This window comes from Pavona decussata, unplaced genomic scaffold (assembly GCF_977016875.1).
Source record: "Pavona decussata unplaced genomic scaffold, jaPavDecu1.1 SCAFFOLD_19, whole genome shotgun sequence".
Lineage (NCBI taxonomy): Eukaryota > Metazoa > Cnidaria > Anthozoa > Scleractinia > Agariciidae > Pavona > Pavona decussata.
The window spans coordinates 369,903-377,764 of NW_028145442.1; the positions used below are offsets into that span (position 1 = coordinate 369,903).

The 7,862-nt window shown below is 41.2% G+C and overlaps 1 pseudogene; it reads left to right on the forward strand.

The window, feature by feature from the left end:
- The first annotated feature begins 1,036 nt into the window (after positions 1-1,036).
- On the forward strand, positions 1,037-2,659 carry LOC146486892 (uncharacterized; annotated as a pseudogene).
- The last annotated feature ends 5,203 nt before the right edge of the window (positions 2,660-7,862 follow it).

The window sequence follows — 7,862 nt, forward strand, 5'->3', positions numbered from 1 at the left end:
TATTGTGTGGTTATTGAACTCCAGAAAGAAGAAAAAAAAAAGAAAAAAACTGTCCATCCCCTCCTTTTTCCGTTTCACTCACAGACTAGCCCGCGGAAAGCATGAAAGACAGACCCCTACATGCCGGAAATGCCATCTTCCTGATCATGTTGCTTGAGCCTGCCCTAACGTGATTTGTTTCAACTGCGATCAACTTGGCCACACCTTTCGCAACTGTAGCGAGCCAATTCGGTGCAGCATTTGCAAAGAAAATGGTATGATTAGCTAATATGAAACTTTCTTAATTTTAATTTAGACAGTCATTATTTTTTACTTAACTTATTGCACATTAATTATTGGTATATCTTTAAATTATATTCTGTAAATATATACTAATCAACTGCACTACCCGCCTAGATTAGCCTATGCTATTTGCGGGCTAGTGCATTCTTGCCTTACCTTCGTGAAAAATGTGCTTTAATAAATTGAATTGAATTGAATTGAATTGAAATGGCCACTACGCCGTTGACTGCCCACTCTCCTGCTGGTGTCACCCTGCTTCTTACTGTGACGATGCAGCCCCTGATGCCAATGCTGACCCTGAGGCTGGTGCTAGCGCTGCCGCAGATGATGGTGATGGCAACATGGACACCAGCCCCTACAGCCGTCCCTGAGTACCTCTACCGTTTCTGCTCCTGGTCCTATTTTGGATCCAGACCCACCACCTAGTACTACTGCTACACCTTCATCCGAGGTTTCTCCGCCAGCTTCTGATGCATCATCCCCTCCTGAGTCACAGGCATCCCAATCTCAGTAAAGTTCATTGTCCTGGACCCTTCATCTGCGTCCCAACCATCTTCGTCTCAGCCTTCTGCTCTCTTCTCTCAGCCTTCAGACCCAAGTTCCGTGCCTGAACTTTTTCCTTCGCCTATAGACTTTTTAAACTCTTTGGCTGCTCCACAAGACCTACCAACTGACTCGGACCTTGCTCTGGCTGCGATGGATGTTTCTGAAATGCCTGAAGTCACTTTGGCTCTGGCTCCATAATTGCATAAATAGTTATGGCGGTCAGACGTGTTGACTTGATGTCCGCTTAAACCGCTCAAACCGACGCCTCTCCAGCAACCAATTTCATCTGAAATGTGATTTCCAGCTTTAAAAGAGAAGATCTTTCTTTCCATCAAGAAAATGTCGTCACAAAGAAAGGACAAACGCGGAGATCGTGGATCGACTGATGAAGAAGACAGAAGCCTAAAAAAGTCCAATATGGCGACCAACTCTACAGAAGTTCTCAATGAAAATGCCAGCTTGTCAGACGACGACCAGGAGGAGCCAAACCTCCTTGAAATTAAAAAACTGTTAATCGACATCCAAACATCTGTCGCTTCAGTTATTACCGAGAATCAAGCGATCAGAAAAGAAATCGAAAATATCAAAAGCTCTGTTAAGGTCAATGGAGACGAGTTGAAAGATCTGAAAGAGGCCCTTAAGAAGACTAAAGATGAAAATAAAGCCTTGAAAAGCTCTGTAGACGCGTTGAACATCCAGCTTAAAACAGCAAAAGAGAAGCTACAAGCACAAAAAAAAGGGTGCGATCAACTTTGGGAAAATCTCGATCACTTAGAACAGTATTCTCGTAAAAACTCCCTAGAAATTTACGGTGTTCCGCAAGATGCGTACACATCTACGGAAAGTGTTGTCGTCAAAGTTGCTGAAGCCCTTAATGTTACCGTTGAGCCCGAAGAAATTGAAATATCCCACAAGATTAATCAAGGAAAAAACATCTTGGTGAAGTTCTGCAGCCATAAAACTAAATCAAAGATCTATAAAGAACGTACAAAGCTGAAACATGTAAAAATCAGGGATATTTTTCCCGACTATCCCTCCACAGCGCGCAATCGCATATTTATCAATGAAAATTCAACGGCCTTCAGGAGATCCCTGGTCGAAGCTGCAAACAGGAGAAGAAAGGACGGAGTTCTAACCAGTGTTTGGACATTAGCCGCAATGTGTACATCAAAACGTCCCCGTACGGATCTCCTATAAAAATTCATTCCGAAGAGGACTTAAATGACATATGAACGGTATTGTACTACTTATAATTTATTGACTTAATGCCAATTATTAAATTAATTCACTGCCGGGTGCAGCGCGTCGCTTCAGGCTAGGTCCTTGCCTTTGTACCTGAAAAAAAGGAGGTAAATGTTCGCTACATGTGCCCTTAGTTTAGCTACCCTTAGTTTATTTTGTTTAATTTTTGTTTGCTCCCGCTTGTTCCTAGCCGAATTATGCAAAAATCACCATCTCTGTCTTTTGACCGAAAGACACCTATCAGAGTCCCTTGCCATTGCATTTCATGCAGATTATCCTTTGTTATTTACAATGAGCTTACACTTAAACTTTGATTTAAAATTCCAATCTCTAAACGTGAGAGGGCTGAACAAATCAATCAAAAGGCGTTGGATCTTTAGATGGTTACATAATCAGAAATACCATTTCACATTCCTGCAAGAAACGTACAGCTCGATAGAATGTGCTCGTATTTGGGAAGCTGAATGGGGTGGGAAAGTATTCTTTAGTCATGGCACAACACATAGCAAGGGCGTCATGACACTTATTAATCCAACTTTACATTTCAAAGTGGAAAAAAGCATTTGTGATAAAAATGGCACATTTTTAATTCTAGATGTAGCCTTTGACGACACTCACTTCATTCTCGCAAACATTTATGCCCCGAACGATGCAAAGCAGCAAATAGTGTTCTTTAAAGATCTTCAAAAGCATCTTGGCGAATTCACGCAGAAAATATGATAGTCGTTGGCGATTTTAACTGTGCCCTGACGAACAGGGATAAAAAAGGTGGAAACCCAATTTCAAGAAAAGCCCTCGTAACTAAGGAAATCGAACAGCTTGCCAACCTTTTAGATTTAACAGACATTTGGCGTGACCGTAACCCCGTTGAAGAGAGATTTATTTGGAGAAAGAAATCTTCCAAAATTCAGTGCCGCTTAGATTACTTTCTTATTTCGAAAGCACTCATTAACGAAGCGCTTACATGTGAAATTTTGAACGCTCCCGAAACTGACCACTCTATTATCAAGTTACACCTTAAATCTGAAAGTTCAAGGCAGCCAAAAGGTCCTGGCTTTTGGAAGTTCAACAATTCCTTACTTGAGGATGAGAAATACACCAACAAACTCCGCGAAAGTATAACCCTTTTTAAAAACAAGTACTCCGATGTTGACGATTTGAGCTTGAGGTGGGACCTACTGAAAATGGAGATTCATGGTTTCACAGTGAAATATTCTAAAATCAAGGCAAAAATGAGGAAATCGGAAGAGCTTATACTTCAAAATAAAGTTAACGAACTAATACAGAAATCTGAAAGAAATCCCGGAGATAAACTTCTCTTAAACGAACTTTATGCGACAAAATCGCGCCTACAGACAATAATGAGACAAAAGACAAAAGGAGCTATCATCAGAAGTAAGGCACTTTGGCATGAACAAGGTGAACGAAATACAAGATACTTTTATAATCTAGAAAAGCGAAATCAAAATAGAAAAACGGTTTCTAAATTAAAAGTTGGTAGTAATAAATACACTTCTGATCAGTTCCAAATATTAGAGGAAGAAAAACGCTTTTATGAAACACTCTACAGATCTAAAAGCACTGATGTTTCTCCTGAATCCACTTTTTTCAAACCTGATAACATATCTCTGTTAAAAGAAGAGGAACAACAGCAGTGTGAAGGTCTTGTCTCAGAAAACGAATGCTTAAACGCTTTTAAAGAATTAAAAATGCCAAATCTCCTGGTACCGATGGTTTCTCAGCAGAGTTTTATAAATTTTTTTTGGCCCGAGCTCGGTAATGAAATGGTTTCTAGTTTTAATCATGCTTTTCAGACTGGTATTCTTTCTATTAGTCAAAGACGAGGAATCATATCGTTAATTCCCCCCACCTTTTTATTTTTATTATGGCTGTCTCGCTTGCGTCCATTAACGTCAACGGCGTGGCCGAGCACCACAAACGCAATAAGGTTTTCGAAGCGCTTCACTCGCTTCGCATCGATATTTTTGTGCTGCAAGAAACACATCTTGCTGACTTATCGCAAGGTAAGACGTGGGAAAACGAATGGAGTGGCCAGGCTGTTTGGTCTCCGGGCTCTAACCGATCTGCCGATGTGGCTGTGCTCATTCATCCGAATAGCTCTGTCACTCTGTCGGATCATAAGACCGATCTAGCGGGCAGAGTTCTCTCCGTTAAGCTAAGTCGGGATAATTTTTCCTTTCAATTACTCAACCTTTATGCCCCGAGTAACCACGGGGACAGGAAGCATTTCTTTAGCAACCTTTGGCCGTTTACCCTAATCTCGAAACCGTTGTTGTCGGAGATTTCAATTGTGTTCTGGATATTAGGTCAGATAAGTTTGGAGGAGATGACAGCTTTGGCGACAAGGCTGTCGCAACTCTACACTTTGACTGACTCTGTAAATTTGGAGGATCTTTATCGTGTTTCTTTCCCCTCGGGGCGCTCTTATACCTGGTTTAATCGTACGCACAGTATCGGTTGCCGGTTAAATAGGTTTTCTACTCCGTGAGCCTGGAGATCTCGCATCGGCGGGTTTAACGACTATCCCTTTGCGTACTCAGATCACCATTTAATCCGTATTAATATTACACTTGGGACTTCAAACCCGAGAGGTCGCGGTAGTTAGAAGTTTAATACCCAGCTGTTTATGATTTCTGGCTTTCTTGGCGCGACGTAAAATCGGCATTCACTGACCCTCGGGTTTGGTGGGATGCCAGCAAATTACAACTTTAAGAATTCGCTGTTTCCCACAGTGTTAACGCTGCCCTTGAGATACAACGCGAGATATTATCTTTAGAAAGCGAGTTTCGCAATATCCTGTCCCGCGGTAATCCAAATGCCCTTGCTGATCACGATCCCTTACCTGAGATTAAAACTAGCCTACAAGCGCTATCGGATCAGGCCGTTGAAGGCGCTATAATCCGTAGTAAAGAACAATGGATCGAATTGGGAGAAAAACCAACTCGAAACTAAACGACAGTCACGCAACGCAATTCAGGAATTGCGTGTGGGTGATCGGTCTGTCACATCTGACATGGATATATTGCACGCGTGTCGCGAATTCTATAGTTCACTTTATTCGGCTGAGCCCGTTGATCTAACTAGCCAGGACTGGCTGTTAGATCAACTGGATGCAACACTAACCGTTGACGACCAAAATAAATGCGAGGGGGTCCTCAAACTCGGCAAGTGCTATGAGGCTCTCTCTCAAATTTCGTCTGGTAAATCTCCCGGAGCCGATGGTTTTCTGGTGGAATTCTATTGGCGTTTTTGGGGTTTACTCGGTGCAGACTTGGTAGACTCACTTAATTATTCTTTCAAGCATGGATCGCTGTCGGACTCTCAGCGCCGAGATATTATCCGGCTTCTCTATTAGAAGGATGATCCCTTGAGCCTTAAGAATTGGCGACCTATTTCCCTGCTAAATGCAGATTATAAAGTTTGTACTAAGGTGTTAGCAAATAGATTACACAAGGTCATCTCGCATGTCCTTAGCAAGGATCAAACATGTGGGGTCCCTGGCCGCTCGATTTTCGAAAACCTCATGTTAATTCGGGATACCATTTCCTACATACAACACAAGCAGCTCTCTGACGCCATCATTAGTTTGGATCAAGAGAAAGCTTTCGATCGCGTTAATCACAGCTTCTTGCAATGTGTTTTAGAGCGGTTTAATTTCGGACCTGATTTCCGGCGTTGGGTGTCTGTCGTGTATCACGGCATATCATTTTGCGTTATCAATAATGGCCGGCTCTCACGAGCCTTTTATTTGGAACGGGGAGTCAGACAGGGTTGCCCGCTTTCCCCTCTCTTGTATTGCCTTGTGGCTGAATGCCTCGGCCAAGCTATCCGCTGTGACCCGAGCATTGAGAAAATCCTAATGCCTGGCTCGGGAAGTAAACAAAGCAAAGTGTTCCAGTACGCAGACGACGCTACTCTTATTAGAGCTGTTGCATTTTCTCAAAAGTGTAAAAATTGGCTACTTAAAAAAAAACTAACTGATTTAATTTATCAATAGATGAAGGCACAGTTTGCTGAGGGCCAGCTGTGTGAGTGTGTGTGTGTGTGGGTGGGGGGGGGGGGTGTTTTGTACTGACACTTCCACCTGGCTGGACTTTGAGCTTTCAGTGTTAAATAACCTTGTTATTGACTGTTTCTGGGTGTTTTACTCTCTTGTTGAACCTTGTTTGAGAGTTCTGTGTTGACGTGGCACCCTGCTGGAGTGGTCCATACCACATACATGCCTGATGGGCCAATCTCCTAGCCAAGGGAGGGTGGTGGTGGTCAGAGGACCTCTGGTCGGTGTGACTAACATTGAGTCACTGTAAGCATGTTTTTTTTGGTGAATTCGTATATATGCGTTGTTTTTTTGTTTGTTTGTTTTTTTTAAGATTCAGTTGCCCAGGGGGAAGAAGATGACATACCAGAAGAAGAGTTTCTCAGAGTTCAAAACACAAGCAACCAGCTTGAAAAAACAGAAACCAATCCGTGTTCTGTAAAATATAAAAAAATTTACGTATAATATATACCGTATTTACTCGTGTATAAGTCGACCTGTTGTGACCAAAAAATCAGCCCAAAAAATCGCCCTCGACTTATACATGAGTCATACAAAAAAACCCTACCAAGAAACCCAAGAAATTAGCATAACAATTACTTGAAGTCCGTTAGGAAAACCGAGTTTACAAAACCAGTTCTAATTGTGTTCGAGTATTGACAGTTTTCGGTGCATTCTTCGTCAACAAAAATGAAATATAAATAAATATTACGTGGTTGAAACACAAACCCACTGGAGAGTTTCTGCTGTGTCTTTTTATACATAGAGCAGACATTTTTCTTAGAGCTTCGCTGCCGTTTACGGTGCTGAATGTTCGTTTTCCTCAAACGATTACAGGAGCTTAGTGACCTGGCACGGAAAGCACGTGGAGCTATCTTAGTTACCAGTACTCCTCAAATTTGTAGTTTGGTTACCAAGTTTTCGAAAATGGCGGTGTTTTCATCGAGCGATCTTCGGCTTTCCTTCGGTCTTCTTAATCTCCTTTCAAACTCAACATTGAGATAAAGGTTAGTTAAATGCAAGAAGATTTCATTTTCAATGCTATTTACTTCAAAATATCGTAAATTACTTCTCAAGTAAGTCAACATGCTCGTGTGTGCGTAAATCCGAAAATCATGATGATATAAACAAGTGCTAATAAACTTCACCGCACACGATTACATTTTGCTCTGCAGTTTTATTTATTCACCATGTTTACAGTACATTCTCAGAAATAAGAGATTAACTTTTTGGGAAACTTCTTTCGCTCTGAAATTTTCTTCTTTAGCCAGAAATGATGAAAATCCGATTTTTGACCTTGAAAATGGGGGGTCGACTTATACACGAGTAAATACGGTACTTATATATTTACTGTAAACACTTTTTTTCCTACTGTTGTAGTTTCCACTCTAAGTCTTATTTAACTAGCAGAGCTCTTTTACCAGTATGATAAATTCTACTTTCCCCTATTTTATTTAACTGCACAGAGGTAGTGGCCAACACGAAAGCCTTGCTCCTTTGGCCACAACGCACTTCTTCCCTAGAACGTAAAATCACTAAATAAATTGCTTTGGAAGTTTAATTTTTTTCTTACTATAAATTATTTTGCATTTCGTTGTAATAAGTGTGAATAAAATTGAATTGTATCAAAAACACAAGGTGCGGTATAAGTCTGGCACATCATCATAATGTTTTGGGGTTGTTTGACACAACTTCTATAAATGTCATTATATGCTAACACGTACATAATTCTCCA